This window comes from Zosterops lateralis (genome assembly GCF_965231275.1).
Source record: "Zosterops lateralis genome assembly, chromosome: 9".
NCBI classification, from domain to species: Eukaryota; Metazoa; Chordata; class Aves; order Passeriformes; family Zosteropidae; genus Zosterops; species Zosterops lateralis.
In genome coordinates, this window is record NC_139769.1 from 9,727,352 (window position 1) to 9,744,200 (window position 16,849).

The window sequence follows — 16,849 nt, forward strand, 5'->3', positions numbered from 1 at the left end:
ACCGTAAGTCCAAAAGGCTTTCTGGCTGCAGTTACATGACTGCGTGGGAGGTGAAGAGCCTTTGGTTCTCCTGTCTCTGTGTCTGCCCTTCTCCTGCTGTGGTTCTTGGCTTTACCTCCAGTCTGGACCACCTCTTGCCACAGTGCTGGAGCAGTGGGTGGCTGGTGTAGGAGGCTGTTGGTGGCAGCAGCTCTGCCACAGCATCCTGGCTGCCTTGGTGCCTCCAGCCTCTAGGTTCCTGCATCTCAGAAGTGTGCAGCGTGATGCTGGTGACTCTGCCTTGTTTTGGGGCTTCTTGGGTCTTCCACCTGCTCTATGACCTGAGTGTCTCTAAGAGAGTGATGGTAGGTGTCTGGGGGAGAACATAAATACTTATATTGATGCTGCCCCAGAGCCCTCAGTGTGAGCTGTCTTGCCATTGGACGTAATCCTGGAAGGGCTTTTCCATCAGCTTCATGGGGAATGGTGTTGCTTTTCCTCAGAAGGACCCTTATCTACTTTTCCTGAGTTCTCTGTGCTTTTACTGTGGGAATGGAGAGGGATGGGAGAGGCAGCAGCTGCAGGGCTGTGCAGGTGTGTTGGATGCCACGTCAGTCATGGCACCACAGGCTGGGACATGGTCGTTCGGCTGAATTTCCTTCTTTTGTTTGACCTTAAAACCTATCTTTCCCTTTGGGATGAGTGCTTCAGGGAGTCATCTTCAAGATTTAACCTTTATGATAGGAAATGTGCTCAACACTGGTTTTCATCATGGCTGCTGTCCTTCAGAAACATCCCTGGCATCTCCATGTCCCTGTCTGTTTAGAAGATTTTGCTGCAGAGATGGAGGAGGTCTGTATGTCTATCTTGCTGAAGGAGCTGGCAGAGAAAGCAGGAGTAGGGGTGTTGCGGTGCTTTTTCTGCCTTTGCTTCATGAAGGAAGCAAGACCAAGAGCTTGGCTTTAAGGGTATCTGAAGTTGCTGACTGCACACTGGGAGAATGTCTCCCCCTTGGCTTGGAAAGGCAGTGGGCTGTGTTTTACATGAAGCCTGTTCAGTGTGGCTGGCATTGCACCATGTACAACAGGGGAACCAGCTAGCTCATTTTAAATAAGGATGGGAGATGCAGTGGGAATCGGCCCTGGAGCAGACTGCTTGTTCCGGGCGTGGGCAGCTTGCCTGTGAAGTGTGTCAGCGTGGGTGAGGGAGCCAGGAGGGACTGAGATGCTTGTGTCCAATGCTCACAGAGGGTCCTTCCTTTGGTGCTGCACCAGTAATTTGAGTGACATCTGAGTTACTTGCTGAAACCTGCTTACAGATGTTGTAAAGTCATGCTAAGCCCTTCCCAATGTGTCTTCCTGAAGGGACCAAGTTCCAAGGATCTGGGACCCTTCTCACCTTCATGTTCACTCTGCATTCTCAGACTCTGTGCATGTGGGATGGGCTGTGTCTGCAAAGAGCTGGGCTTAAGCCTGAGTTATTCCAGTCAGTGCTGGTAGGCTGGGGGCCTCTGAGGGGTGTCTTATGCTCTTGTACATGCTGTGTGTGCTTCTTGGGGGTGCTGAGAGGAGCAACTAGAAAATGATGGGCTGACCAGGAAAAGCATTTCCCCAGGAGTGCAACACCTGGTTTCCCCCACTTCCACAGCTGACATTCTAGAAACCAAGAGCCTTTCTCTGTGCTTGTAGATCCCAGCTGCACTCTCAGCTGTCAGCAGGAGCAGGAGATAAATCAGGGTCTTGCTGGGGGAAGCCCAGAACAGTGCAGTTTTGGTTGGAATACTATATAGGTGGCATGATGGACCATACAGCTCTGGTCAGCTGTACGGCTGGGTGTGCAGTGGTGGAAGTGGGTCTTTTCTTATCTCTGCAGCTGATGGAGAGGAGTCCTGCTGACCACTTCAACAATGCAGGTTTTGGTGTAATGGCTGTGCTTGGGAGAGGTGATTTTTTTTGTACAGTTCAGGTGGTGTGCTGAACCTAAACTTAGCAATGTGGACAAAAATCACATGGGTTGTGGTGAGTCCATGCTTTACTTTACAGTGTAGGTAAAGGGCCTTCAGTCAAGGGCTGTCTTCAAGATCTGGAGGGTTGAATAACACTTGAAGGAGAAAGTACTTATACTGAGATGGTGCTGGATCCCTTGTTCTGAACAAGCCTCACAGTTGTCTTTATCTTTTGTATGTCTGTCTGCAGAGCAAGAGCGATAATTAATGCACAGTGGCTCTCCTGGGTTCTGCCAAAGCCAATACTGGCTTTCCAAAGTCAGCTCAGAAGTACTGAAAGTGCAGTTTTAGGCAGGGCTGTGGGTCAGACGTTTCTCCATTTGGCTCTTGATGCTTTGATTGTCAAGCATCACTTGAAGGTTTTCAGTCAGCATTAAAGTGAGAGCATCAGTCTAAACGGAGGCAGTCCTGGATATCAGATGATTACATATTTCACAAAATTACCTTAGCTTGACCTTGGACAAAGGGAATGGTCAGCATCACATTTATATAGTTTTAATGCAGCTTTTAATTTTTAAACTTCTTTCAAACAGTCTCTTTTCCTTCATAGATATTTTCTTCCACAGCAAATGCACCAGCCATTTCCTAAGGAGCCAAACTTCAGCCTGCTCTTCAAAATACCCCTATGAGTCCCAGAAGGGACATTATCCCAGCTTTGCAGTCAGGAAAACCAAAGCCCAAAGAGAGTGAGAGCTTCATTTCAAAACCACCAGGCAGTTGTGATCCATGTTACAAGCATTGGAGATCAGGTATATTCTCAGTGGGGTTGAGTCTGTGGCCCCTCTGAGCCAGGTGGAAGACCACAGGCTTTTGGAGAGCTGGAGCTCCTGTCTGCTTCAAATCCTGCTTGCCAGAAGAACACTTACCTTGAAGAAGCAGCATTGGGGTTTGGTGGAAGGGTCTGTGTCTGGGACTGATGTGGGCTGAGTGGTTGGAGTCACACCACCTCCCCAGGTGGTGAGGAGCAAGGGTGAGAAGGATTCTCAGAGCTTTCCAGCCAGTGGGGCCAGAGAGGGTTGGGTGTTTTAGGAGTGGATGCAGGTTGTTTGACAAGGCTGAGACCACACAGTGGCTGGTGGTTTCACGTGTGTCTCTGGAGCAGAGGGGAATGATGAGATACATACCACTTGCATGCCTCTGCTCTGGCTTGATGTGGTCTCCCCAAGTGAATCAAAGCTTTTGCTTTGAAGGCATAGGAGGGGGAAGGGACTGTCTTTGTTCTGCTTTTTGGAGAGCACTGGAAATCCTTCAGACCAGAAGACTACTCCCTTGATTACCCTCTGGGTTATTTGCCCCACAATGGAAGTATGACTCTGTCATGTGAACTATTTGATTATTTATACAGTTAATGTTTAACAGAGTTGGAGTATTAGAATTAAACAGGGGACGAGCTTCCAACTTTGCATGGTTAAGGGCTAATAAAACCTCTCTGATCCAGTGTTTTCCTTTCACCAGAGGGGATTTTTTTCATTAGCTTTGGAGTGTTAAAAAGAGATCTCCTGTATTTGAGGCAGATTGATCTGTTGGCTCCAGACAAAGAGAACGTGCAAAAGTGTCAGCTTAACTATCCAGTTGACGCAGATACAGGAAGCCAAGAATTTCAAAGTGAATTTAATTGAGTGGTGGTAGCCGGATCCAGCATCTACCTTGGGTACTGGGTGATATCTGTAGCCCACTCCAGGTGTGGAGGAGCTGGGTCAACAGTGGTAGATGGAGGGTAGCAGGAGGCTGGACTGTCCCATGCTGGCTTTGTCATTTGTGCCAGCCTCCACCATGCTGTTTCATCTGTCTACTTGCTGCAGGACAGCTTGGAGTTGTCAACTGGTGACTCTTCAGTCATCACATCTCCCAGGGGTGTTGAACTGGAATAATGTTTCCGAAGCATTTGACTCGAGGACTGCAAAGGTGGGATCAGGGCAGTCCCATGACTGCTGTGGTCCAGGAGTCAGCAGGAGAAGAGAACAGTTGGGATTGGCTGAACTTCACAGAGTCTGTGACGGTCACAGGAGATTTGGTTTTCATTTCTTTTTAGTTCAGTTCACTCATACTTATGGGTCTGGGGGTGTCTTACCCCAAGACACTTCATACCCATTGCCTGAATCCAGCAATGTCTCTTGGTGGCACAGAGCTCTCAAAGCTGTGGTTCTTACAGTAGTGTGGTTGGAGATGATGATGCTAATGTGACCTTCATTAAGGGGGAGGCTGAGAGATAAACCCTCATGGTGTCCTAGAGGTCCCAAGATTGCGACTGCCCCAAAGGCATCCTCAGTGCTGTTGCTCTGTATTGATCACTTAAAAATCAAGTTGATTTTTAACAAACCACTAAGACTGAAGGCAACCATGACTGCAGACTTTGTACTTGTGTTTTAGGTGTCCTGATTATCTGCTGAGTTTTCTTTCCCTTTTATCTCCCACATACTCCTGCCTGCACAAATGCTGGATATACTGTGGACATAATTTCCTTTGGGCTGGTGTACTGATGCAATTGATAACTCGTACTAGGCTGGAAACAGTCATTTTTAATTCTTTCCTTGTGACTGGAGAAACAAGGGGGGCTATATGAAAGCAAGGCTGTTGGAGCGGCTGTTGCATGGGTGGAAAATCCACAGATGATGTTTTGCCTTTGCAAATGTACATTGTGAGCATGAAGGGAACTCTGCTCCTCATCATCCTTCCAACCATTTCTCCTCACTGTAGATGACGTAGGAAACTGTACTGAAGAGTTTTGTTCTTCCAGTTCCACCCACGAGCATCGCCTGCTTGTTGACTGAATGGAGTGAGACTCTGCTTTCAGCTCTCCTGGGAAGTGTTGGTCTCTTCATCCGTGCTGAGTTCATCTCTAGGTTTAACAGAGCAGTTTCTCTAAACAAAGGAACTGAATTTATTGTAAAAGATTGCACCTCTGCAAGATGTCAAGGTCATGATCTGTGAGAGCAGCCTGTAGACAGATGCATTCATCACTCAGATGGATTTAGCTTTTATTTTAAAATGTCTATTTTTATTTGCATTTCACCTTCTAGGTCTAAAATTTGATGCTTCCTCCCCTCAAAAATGACTGAGCCCTTAACATAACATAGAAGTCTGTGGGGTTTCCATCCTGCACAGAGTGAAAACTGGTTCCTGGAGGAAACAGCAAGTGGAAAGTGTAATCTAGCATAGAAGTATTTATTTTTTTAAGACAAGTGGCAACCCCTTGCCCCTCTGCTGCCTTGTGTGCTCCTGGTCTGTTTCAGACTTTAATAAATTTCTTGTTTATCTTGAGGAAGCAGATTAATAAGTAATGGCAGTTGCTCTTCAGAGAGAGAGGCTGCTGAGGGTTGGAATAATTTTAATTTGGCGTGTGTGTTGTTGAGGGACTGTTTGCTGTTGAGATGAGTGCATTGGTGTCAGAGCCCATAAAGGTTGACCATTCCCTGTGCACACAAGTGATGGGTGTAAAGTTTTGCAAGTAGGTCTCTGAGCAAGGGCTCAGGGAGAGTTAGATTGTATGGGGGTTCATGAGAGTAGGTAAGATTGGTCTTGCTGGGAACTTTGAGGGTCTCATCTCCTTTAGCTCTGGGTAAATTTGAAACCCATCACAACTGGGCAGACACATCTTCCCTGTGTATCACTGGGCAGCCCTAGTGTTGCTCCTCCAGGTGAGCTCTGTCATTCATTGTGTGGTCCCATCAGGTCTCAGCACCCTCTAAATGCCAGAAACCCACAGCTGCTTCCTTAAGACACCCACCTGAGGTGATGCTGTGTTTGGTTCGGGGGTGACCTCAGCCTGAGTGTCATGTACACTCGTTCTATGGAGTCTGGCTTTGCATCAGGCTGATGTTAACTTCTCTGAGCAGCTCAAGTTACTCAGAAGCCATGAGCCATGACAAGAGCAGTTGTATCTGCTTAAAATGTCTCAAGCTTTGGAAAGAAAACTGAGTTTAATTTCTGTACCTTGGTGGTTTCAAGATCATGCTTGCATCTTCTCAAGATGCCTGTGATAATCAGGCTTCTCATGTGGCTCCACAGACTGAGGCTCTTCACTGCAAATGGTTCATAGTGGTTGTTGAATGGTGTGGGCTACAGGTTGGCATCCTGGCAGGAACTTTCAAGAGCTCAAGGTGGCACCTCCTGGAGGAGAAAATGGCCTTTGGATATCTCCTGTCTGTTGCTCAGCTGCAAAACCTGAGTTTTTGGTACTTAATGCCTGACACACAGTCGGTGCAGCAAACTGTGGGAGTTACTAAGCAGCTGTGGCAGTGGGATTAGCAGCATCCAGCATCGGGGCAGTATGGAATCCACCTCCACAGATACATTTGCAGGTGTCATCTTAGTGAGAGCATCATCAACCCTGACCACTCTCATTAGAGCAGTTTATTTTGCGGTGAAGCACTGTATTTAGTCAGTGGCTGTGGTTCCTGGAAAGTCCAAACATGGGAGTTTACCCAAAAGCTTGCAGATATTACAGTTTGAGCCCTAGGAGGATGTCTGGGGGTAAGGCAGGGCTGAAGGTTTCCTTCCTGGTGAGACAGGAGTGGAGCATGGGCTCCTTGCACTTGGAGCAAGTGGCATCCCAGCCACTGTTCCCTGGCCCTTGGTTTGCTGCCAGACCCCACTGCCTTGGTTTCCCAGACAGGGGAAGGGAACTCTACTCCTGCTCAGCATGGAGCAGGAAAAATAGCAAGGTGCAGCTCCACAGGTGCACTCTGCCATCTGACCAGAAGGGAGATCACTCAAAGCCATGATATGTCACCCACAGTGTGTGACTGCTCCTCCTTTTCTGGGCGTGCCTATGGACCTGCTTTCAGGATTCAGAGGAAGATTTCCCCACAATGTTTTCCCGTCTCTTAAGTGGAAGTACTGTGTAATACTTAGGTTATGTGATTATTGGGTGACTCCTAGACCTCTTTGCTGAGATTGTGGGTAAAACCACCTTCTCTCAAATTACTGGCTTCCCTTTTCAAAGGGAAGGGAGGAGTCAACTCCTAGTTGCTCATCTGGTTTTGCTTTTTACTTGATTTCTATCCCATTATGCTGAGCTGACTGCATTTTTGGTTGCTTCCCGTTCCAAATTGTGATGAATGTGCTGATAACATTTTGGTACATGCTGTATCTGCTGCCAGGGAGCTGTGCCTGGCTTGTCCCACAGAGGATGGGGGCTAACCAGGAGCTTCAGGAGGCTGCAGAGGTGGAATTTCATCCACAGATACTTATCTGAGATATTGCAGCCCTTTCATTTTCCCTTTCCCTTTCTCTTTCTCTTTCCCTCTTCATAAAAATCTTAATTACTGAAATAGATCTGTGTTTAGAGGAGCTGCAGACTCTCCATCCACGCCAAAAGGGCCTCATGGCACATAATGGAAGAAAACCACCACTAAATGTTTCACATCACACTTTTCCCTTTTACCTTCAATCCTTTGTATTTAACATTAACTTCACAATATAGGTTTCCTTTTGTTTTAATTGTGTTGAATTCTAGGGAGAAGGAAAGGATCGTTCCTTTGTTTTTCTTTCTACTGTAGCCCCAGCCATCCTGATGACAGATCTTGTCATTACATGGTGTCATTTTAGATGTTTGCACTGCATCAAAAGCAAACGGAGGAGCCTGCAGTCTAGGCTGTGGGTTGAATAACAATGTTTTTCCAGGGGAAAAAAAAATATCTGTGAAGTTCTTAATGAGAAACATGAGTTTCACAGAGGCAGCCTGTACACTGCTCCTGATCCAGCAGGAGCGATGGCTCTCATTTCTCTGGGTATCATCTTTTGTGGGCCTTTGTGTTTTTGAAGGCTGTGAAGCTGTAGAGTCATCTTGGATTTGAAAAGCAGGAGGGCTCCTGTTTTCCTGTGCATGGTGGATCTTCCGGGGCAGCTTTCCAGTTGCATGCTCCTTGCAGAGGTTGGTGATGTGTGGCTGGGAGGTGCTGGGGACAATGTGTGTCCGGAAAGAGAAAGGGTAGTACTGAGGGGCTTATAATCACTGCATGGAAATCTGCTTTTCCTGAAATGCCTGCGTGCTAAAGATGGTGAAAATTGCTGATGCAGGAGAGCAGAGCATCTTTGTCAGGCATCTGTCCCCCAACCACATTCCTTTCAAGCGAGGAGGGCTGCTGGGGAAGTCTCTGCTCTGCAGACCTCCCGCTGCCTTCCTAACTTCTCAGAAAGGTCATGTGAAGACTAATGTGATCAAAAGGGTTTTTAAAGTGTTATTTAAAGCGTGTTGACTGTTCTGCAGAGGGTTTTGGTCATGCAGAATCAGGAAATTTGACTGCTCGTCAGCCATGACCCAGAACTTCGCTGCAGGGTCTCACCAGAGGGGACATACTGGCAACTGAGGACTTTTATGTGGTTGCCTCGCTTGGGTTGGTCTTAACCCTCTTTGATTTTCCTTACAGTGCATGAACACACTGCATTGCTGTTGCCCTCTGAAGTGTGTGGAGGTTTGTGCATGGTGATGTTTGTACCAGGGAACCATTTATGGGGCTTGGGGAAACGGCTGTGCCCAGGAAACAGCAATGAGTCTGGCTGCCCAGGCACGGCCTCTGTGCTCCATGGAGCTGACTCTGAGTACTGCTGAATGTGATGCATAATTTGGTAGAGCTGGAGGATACCCAAAAAACCCTGGTTCATGTAGAAGAGGCATAAAATATCCAGCAGCAGGTTGAGCTGGGTTTGGAAACTGCCACAGCACAGGTAGATGCTCTGCAAGGGCTCTCCACTCTGAGTTGGTGCTTCTCAAATACCCTCAACACACTTTACTTGCATGATAGATAAAAGCTGTGCCACTCTCCAGATGTTACACCTTGTGATGCAAAGTCCTCCAGCCTCTTGCTACGTGGTTCCTCTTGCTTTGCAACTTATGAATTGAAAGAAAGCTGGAAAAAAAAAAGGTTTTCCACTCGAAATCAAGGTCCGTGCCTTTCTTTCACCTCAGTTTTTGCTGGATGTTGAAATACAGCAGTCAGTTTTCCCAAACTTGACACCACCTCTCACCTCCTCATCTGGGATGGCTCTGGTCAAGGCTCTCACCATGGGCTGGTGACCAGCCACTGGTGTGCCAGCAGGTATTTGGATAACTCCCTGTCCTGGAATTGAGGTCCCTTTTTTCAGAAATATACCCACAGAGTTTCCAAAAATTATTCTGGAATAAAATGTCAACAGAAGAGGCTGATCTGGAATAGCAATTGCTGAATAATTTATTCTGCAATGAGTAGATAATTTCCCTATATGGAGCAGCCCAAATAAGCTCCACAATTTAAGCTTTATTGGTTTGGGGGCCAGAGGGGAGAGGAAACCGCTAAGTTTTTGTGAAGTTACTGAAGTGAGCTAAGCTGTTTAAGTATAATAATATTTCTGCAATATGAAATGTGTGTCTGTGGTCTCCTTAGTGAAATTCAATATATATATTTATATAAAAGAAAAAAAAAAAAAGAGATGGGTTTATTCTAGATAAGGGCTGTAAAAGTCGGCAGAAGAGGTCAGTCATTCTGGTGCCTTCTCCTGGGGTCTGTGCTCAGCTCCTGAATGGAGAGTGGAGAGGAGAAATGGCAAAATGGTGTCACCTTAGAGTTTTTTCCACTTTGGGGAAGCAGTTTTAGTGCAAAGCCGTTTTCTGTGCTCAGAAGTGAGGTTCTCGGAAGGAAGTTAATTGACCTTTTCAGCAAATTTGTTACTGAGACCATTGCCACAAATGCTGTTGAAATGCTTTGTAAATACAGTGTTCGTTTAACAACACTGCCAGTGACTTAGAAAGTCAGGCTTTATGCTCTCTTAAAAATGAAAGAGCTATTCTTAGTGGAAAAACTGTCTTTTTGGGGAAGAATTTGGAGCAGATTTTCGTATTGAATCTAGGCTGCCTCATTCCCTTGGAAGGCGTCTGAGGGCCAGGAAAATCATAACTAATAACTTCCCTATAAATTGTAGAGCTTCTATTTTGAGGTCTGGTGTCTCAGGGAGGATCAGGGTGGTGTCCTGCTTCCCTCCATTGCTGTGTGATGCCCTGGTTTGATTCTGGTCCTTGTTAAGCTAATCCTGCCTTACACAAAACCAAAATGTGGGAAGAAAACAAGTCAGGAGGTTCTCAGGCTTGGTTTTGCTTTTGTTTTTCGATATTGGTAAATTGAGTTTGTGTTTTGATTTGAAGATGACCCATTCCTGAGGCAGCTTTAAATGGTAAAATATGCATTGAATGCAATTTGTCTTTGCATATTTGGAGACAAAATCCAAAGCTGCTCCCCAGCCAATTCAGGAGAGAGGTTATGTCTCAGAAAAGCCGGTCAACAGGGCAAGCAGATACCTCTAGAGAAAAGGATGTCCATGGCTCTGGATCAACTTTCACAAGTAGAGGGCACTGAGGAAGGAGCCCTTGAGCCAGGAGCAACAGGTTAAGAGCTCTGGCATAGGAGCCACTTTGCTTTAAGGCTTGGGATTATGTTTTTGTGGAGCTGAGAGCTCTGTGAGTCACCACATGAAAAAGGCGATGAAGGGAAGAGCACTGGTCCGCTTGCTTTTGACTGTGATGAGGTTCAGTGATCCCATCATGGTGACACTTGCATGAAGGGATAAGAGGCAGTTCCTAATTAAAACCCTTTTATGTGCTAGAAGGCAGCTTCTCAGCTGCTGGAAATCTGGGTGGCTTCATTGAAGTCAGGAGATGACCCCATCTGAGCCTCGTGTGTGAGTTCTGGCATCTCCCATCAGTTTCCTTGAGGCAGCCGAGGTGGTGACAGCACAGGGCTGGGTTTGCTTTGTGGCAGCTCCAACTGATGGCACGCATGGGCCCGGAAGCTGTGGCAAATGTGAATTTCCTCCCTGTGGATATTTTCTTTCATGCTTGAAAACACCCCTGCATCTGTTGAGCAAACACCTGAGCTGTAACAAGGACCATGTTGCTCGTTGTTTGGATATAGCCGCTTGTGAGCACAGAGAGAAGAGGGCTGGATGCTTTGGGGGTGGTCACAGAAATGTGTTGCTTTTTCTCCTTTGACCGTAGGGATGCTGCATTCACTGCTTCTGCTAAAAAATGTACTGCACATCTTCATCTTTCTCACATTTCTGATTGTTTTAAGAAAAGTCTTTATATTCAAGATGGCTATGAGTTATATTGTAGCAGTAAAGAGCAGAGACTTTACAGCATTTTGCCACTAGTTATTGCATGCACAGCATATGTTAACTAAGATGGGGTAATCTTACTTATCCTGTCTTCAAGCCCTTTCTGTTGCTTCAGAACCATCATTTAGATTGGTTTGAGTTGGATCTGACCTGTTAGCAGAGGAATTCAGCTTGCAAGGGTACACCTTATCAGAGAAATCAGTCCAAGCTTTAAAACTGGTTGTATTTTTTCTTTTTTGCCCAAACCGTATGTCTTCAGAGCAAGGGTTGCACATCTGGGAAGATTAAAAACCCATTTCCAAGCAGGTGTTGGAAAATTGTGGAAGGTGAGGTTGGAAAGGGTGGTCTTGGCTTTGGGGCTGGCAACAAAGACCCAAAAAATCTGGTTCTTAAGAACTGTATGGGCAACAAAGAACACTCCAGGCTGGGTAGAAAATGGAGTACATTTGCTAATATTTTTGGGTGAAGTCACAGATTGGGACTGGTTGTCTGGAGCATGGCCTTGGGCCAGCCAAGCCCCTGAGCTGGGTAGGGGGAGGGGAAAAACCTCCATTTCAGGCTCCTAGATAAACAAACACCAGAAATCTCGTAAGGGTAATAATGGAAATCACTGAGAAATTGAGTTAATACAAGGGCATCTGTGTAAGTGAATGCTCGGGACAGGGAAACGGCTTTGTCCTTTAACTCTAGTAATGCTGGAGCAGATGGGAAGCGCGGTGTGCTTCACGCATTAGCTGGCTCGGATAAAGAGCACGGCAGAGGCCGGTCCTCTTGGCTGATTAGAGGTTAACAGGGATAGAAACCAGCGGATTGACTCTTCATTTGCAGGAGGTGTTGTGGGATCAGAGCAGATGGCAGAGAGAGCGTCCCTCCAGCTTACTCAGCTGCTCAGAGGAGCTTACAGCTCCCTCCAGCACAAACAGCCCCATTGCATCTCCTCTGTTTACAGCTGCAGCTCTTGCTTCTTCCCTGGCCTACCCGGAGAGGTGATAGAAGAGTATTTTCTACTAAACCTGTGGTAGTTGGTGCCCGAGGCCATAGGTATGTGTAGGGGCCCTTGCAGACACGGTGCATACTCTCCAACTCATCCATATCCCTTTGTTTCGGCTCCTCCTGCGGCAGCTCAGCTGCGGGCATGGCTCCTTCCTGGGGTGATATTAATGGTCTTTGTTAGCTCTGTGAAAGTAGAGGTGCTTTTCCAGGATGATAATGGCTGGGCAAGGACAGGAGCATGGTGGGGACAGGGAGGAGGGCTGCAGAGGGAAAACCTTTATCAGCAGGAGCGTGGCTGCATTCTGCTGGGCCAGCATCCTCCTGGCCAGCCATCGCCTGCCTCCTTCATCCCTGCCAAAGTCTGTCTCAACAGCAGCACCTTTGCCTGTGGTCACAAAACAGAATAGCTTTGGGGAGGAGGGAGGATGGAAACTCATCGCAGCTCTGCTCATTGACTCTCTGGAAGCCTGGATTCCCTATTTTGCAAGGGAGAAATGGCAATTGATTCAGCCTTACCCTCTTTCTTTCTGTCTGCCAGTGCTCTGAAAAGGCACATTTTATCTGTGTGTGACAACACCTGCCTAGGGTGCCTCTCATTGAGCCGCTGAATCAAAAGAGCAACAAGAAAAGTGGGTTTAATTGCACACATCTTCAGCAGAGTCTTTCTTACACTGGCAGCACAAAAGGCCAGCCCTGTGCTGGTTGAATGGAGCCCAGGAGGGCTGGGGCACGCCGTACTCTCGTTACTATCGGAGGCAGATGATTCACTTTGCTGGAGCATTGTCATGTGCAAATGAGTTCATGAGCCCATCTCCTTTCCAAGTGCAAGGTCAGGGACTGAGCAATTGTCAGCATCAGCCGGCTGGAGGAATTGATCTAGAAGCCGGAAAGCTTTGGGAGATTTTACTAACCTCCGCTTCCCACCCCCCGAATACACCGACACCTTCCTCCTGTGGGTGCTGTCTACATTACAAATATTGACCGATTTTAAGTTCATGTTTAGAAAGCTGCTGTTTCGAGGCATGGAAATGTGACTGAGAATGGCTTATAAATAACACTTGGTGCGGCAATTATTATTCATTGCTAGTTATGGCTTTCACACACTGGAAAAACAAATGGTTTTTCCACTAGGAGCTGGAGCTGCAGTCCGTTTAATCACTAAAGAGCTTGGAATCACTTTAGTTTAAAATAACTTTCCGCTGTGGTTTGGAAAATTTAAAAAAAAAAATATTTGGGTCACATTAACCTAGTGTATACAACTTGCACTGAGAATTTCAGTTTGCCTTGTCTACATCTGCTGAGCCCCATAAATATCTGTCTATTCGTTCCCGTTTGGTTTTGCAGAGCTCCTGACTGTCTGAAGATAGAGCTCCCCAAACACAGATTTGGAGTGGGGTTCATCTGACTAGAGGTAGAGAGTCCTAGGAGCTGAGCACAGAGTAAAAGAGTGGTGGACAGCCAAGCTGCTGTCTGCCACAGCCACCCCTCTCTGGCTACGGTGTGAGGGGATGTGGCTGGTGCCTTCAGGAAGCTGCATGGATGGATTTCCATCACGTTGCTCCTAACAGAGGCTGCCCAAAATATCAGCCTGAAGTACTGGGAGCTTACTTGGGGTTTTGACAGCCAGGTGTGGTTGTGAGTTCTTTATGTACACTGTGCAGCCACATCCCACCAGTGGTCCATGCTCAGGGCATGGATGTGGTGCATGTTTCCTTCTGCTGAGCCCTTCCTTGCTCCACTTCCACATTTCCACAAAGACAGAGAATAGCCTGTGGAGGAGACAGAAGAACCACAGTGCCATGAAGAAATGCTCCCCACGTTACCCATGTGTTGGTGGCCCCCATCCTCTTGCACAGCAATGCCAGGGCAGCATCCTCAGGGTCAGGTCCTGCAGTTGGCTGCAGCTCTGTGGTGCTTTCCACCCCTGCAGAGCTGTGCCAATGCTCCAGGAAAGGCAGGCGACTGCCACGCCTGGGAAGAAAGAGCTAATTTTTTCCGAATGGCACAACTTAGCAAATGACAACTGTGACTTCTGTCTGGGCTGCAGTGTGAAATCTGAGGGATGGCTGTGAGCAGCAACTGCCAGAGGGAGCAGAGCTGAGCGCTCGGGTTCCCAGCTAGTGTGGTAGGTGTGGAGGAGTCCTCTCTATTGCAGGTGTTGGTGCCCACAGTTAAAAGAAGGGAAGGGGCTGTGCCTGGGTTTTGCTTGTTTTTGGGGTTTAAATTTCTATCTGGAGGTCTGCCTATCTCCAGACTCCAGGTATTTCAATGTAACTAGCCTAAATGTTTGCTTTATCTTCAGTGATTGCTGGAGGACACGAAGCAAGGGGCCTTTGGACAAGTAGGTTTAGAAATCAAAGAATTCACCATCTTGGTTAAAGATGCTCCTGTTGAGGTGTTAAAACTCTTGTCCTAATAGCAAAGTCTCCTGCACTGCGGTCCCTCCTAAAGGCTTGTGGAGCTCACAAACTCCTGGAAAACAGTTATAGGGTCTGTTTTAATTTAAGTCATAGATGCAATGTCCTGCAGTAGCAAAACAAGGAAGGTTCTTGCTCCAGTGTTTTGTCCCCATTTGATGGGTTGGATGGCTGGGATTAGAAAGAGATGAGCTCATCATGCCCTGTGTGCCCGTGAACATTCATGGCACCTTTCTGTGCTTTTTTCTGGGGCAGTTATGAACACTCAGCTCCTTTTTCAACCTTGATCAAAGAGACATCCACTGGGAAGCTTCTGTGGTATAAGTAGGAGAGGGTGTTCTGGGGCAAGGAAAATGCGATGTTGTTCTTGGGACAAAGCTAGACTCTGGAGGGGCATAATGAGTCTGTAGTTACAAAGATGATATTTAATTATTACTTTTCCATGGTTTTCAAGCCTTGGCACTGTCACTTTGCTGGCAGCAAATCAGACACCAAGTTAGCTTATGTTAAGAACAGAAGATGAAGTCCTAGATAAGCACTGAGCTGTAGGAATGTCTTAAATTGAAATGTATGGGGAGGACACAGAGGAGAGTATGTCCTTGCTCTCAGTGCTATCCAGACCCTGTGTCAGTTATCAGGGCTCTGTTTCTCTCTACTGAAGTGCTGGTATCACAGCTCCTAGGATGATTCTTTCTTCTAGGATGCAAGATGATCAGAGAGGAGGGTACAGTGACAGCTGTACTTTTCCAGGGTTACCAATAGCTTTTTGGTGATAATGTCAGTGTTTTGTGTGGAGCAGGAGTGTGTGCTTCAATGGATGATGAACTAACCACACCAAAACCTACCTTTTAGCCACCACTTTTCTCTGGAACAGTGATACCCATCCCTGCTGAGCTAGTGTGCTCAGCAGCCATGGGTGCTGGGGTACAGACCTGGCTGTAATGTGGTAGCTGCAGTCTGACCTCACATTAATGTAAATATTCACAAATAATGCCTCTGTTCCTGCCAGCTCACCTCTCGTCCACCCCGCCATGTTTAATTTCTGACTAAACTTCTGATAAATGTTTTGTAGAGTTCCTAGTTTGTCTTAAGTAGATCTGCTGTCACCATAGCTAAAATCTAAACCAACACTTGACTTGGGGCTGGAGTGCCAGATGAACTTGGCAGTTGTTGACATACTGAATGTGGTCCTGCTTGATGTGCAGACCAGATCTGAGTTGTGAAGACCAGACCTTGCAGCAGATGGGAGAGCACAGTTTATGGAATGCCTGAGAAGTATCTGGACAAATATTCAGTCTTGAGAGACTGGATCAGATCACAGTTGATACATTTTCAGACTTATACCTGTTTGAAACAGGTCATTTGGTTAAATGAGTTCCTCCAGCCTTACACCAGTTAGCCCCAAGTGGGGTCTGGCCCATGGTCCTGTTAAAGTAAGCATTTTGAGGCAGTGTTTATGGCCAGTAATTTGTCCTAGAGCGTTTTATGTATGTGTGTGCAGGCATACATACGAGGGTATACATACATACTCGCTCAGGAACGCGGTTTCCAGTCCCTTTAACTTGTTCAAAAAGTAAACTAGGGAGAAACTGGCAGTGAGTCGGAGCCGCCTGCCAAGCATTGCAAACCAGAGAAGTGGTAAAACATAAACACTTTGGAGTTTATCCTCTGGATTTATATAGTTTGGCTGCCGGGGGACAGGCTTGTGTGGAGGGGGAGGCTTGTCAGCCCCTGGCTGTGCTGCTCCCGCAGCGCTGAGCCCAGCACCTCCACAGCCACACTCCTGCTCCCTACAGCCTGTGAGCTGGGTGAGGAGGGAGGTGCAGGGCTGTCCATCCCTCCCCTCCCGCTCTGCTGGCCACATGGGGTGGCTTTGGGTGATGGCAGCAGAACAGGTCTGCTTTTCCCCCGCCCCGCCACTAAAGTAAAAGCAGACCTCCTTGACGCTTAATCAGATTTGAATGTGGTTTTTGGCGTGGCTTTAAAGAGACTGGCAGTGAATAGCTGGTTTTGATGCCATTTATTAAAAACCTCTGGTAGAATTTGTCTCCGAAAGCCTTTGTAAGAGCTGGCAAACGCACAAGGGTTTGATGCAGTTAATGTATTTTAATCTTCACCCCCCCACCCCTTCTCCTTTTCTGTCGCTAATTGTAGGGCTCTCAGCTGTCTGCTGCCTTCTCCAAGGGGATGTCAGGCTCTGCAGGGACCTGTACATACACAGGCTTAATAAGGTTGCAGTGGCATGGAGAAAAGTGAGCATCCTCCTCAGGGAGGATGGCTGGGATAGACGGTGTGAGGTGCCAGGTCCCCCACCATGTTCTGACATGGGGACACCGGATTGCCCTGGCTGTGTTAATTAACCTCCTGG

At 47.2% G+C, this 16,849-nt stretch overlaps 1 protein-coding gene across 1 annotated transcript in view; it reads left to right on the forward strand.

Annotated features, from left to right (window-relative positions):
- ZSWIM5 (zinc finger SWIM-type containing 5) overlaps positions 1–16,849 on the forward strand; it is a gene marked incomplete at its 5' end in the record, with an annotated part of 95,329 nt that overhangs the window by 48,591 nt on the left and 29,889 nt on the right. The gene's annotated exons all lie outside the window — the stretch shown is intronic.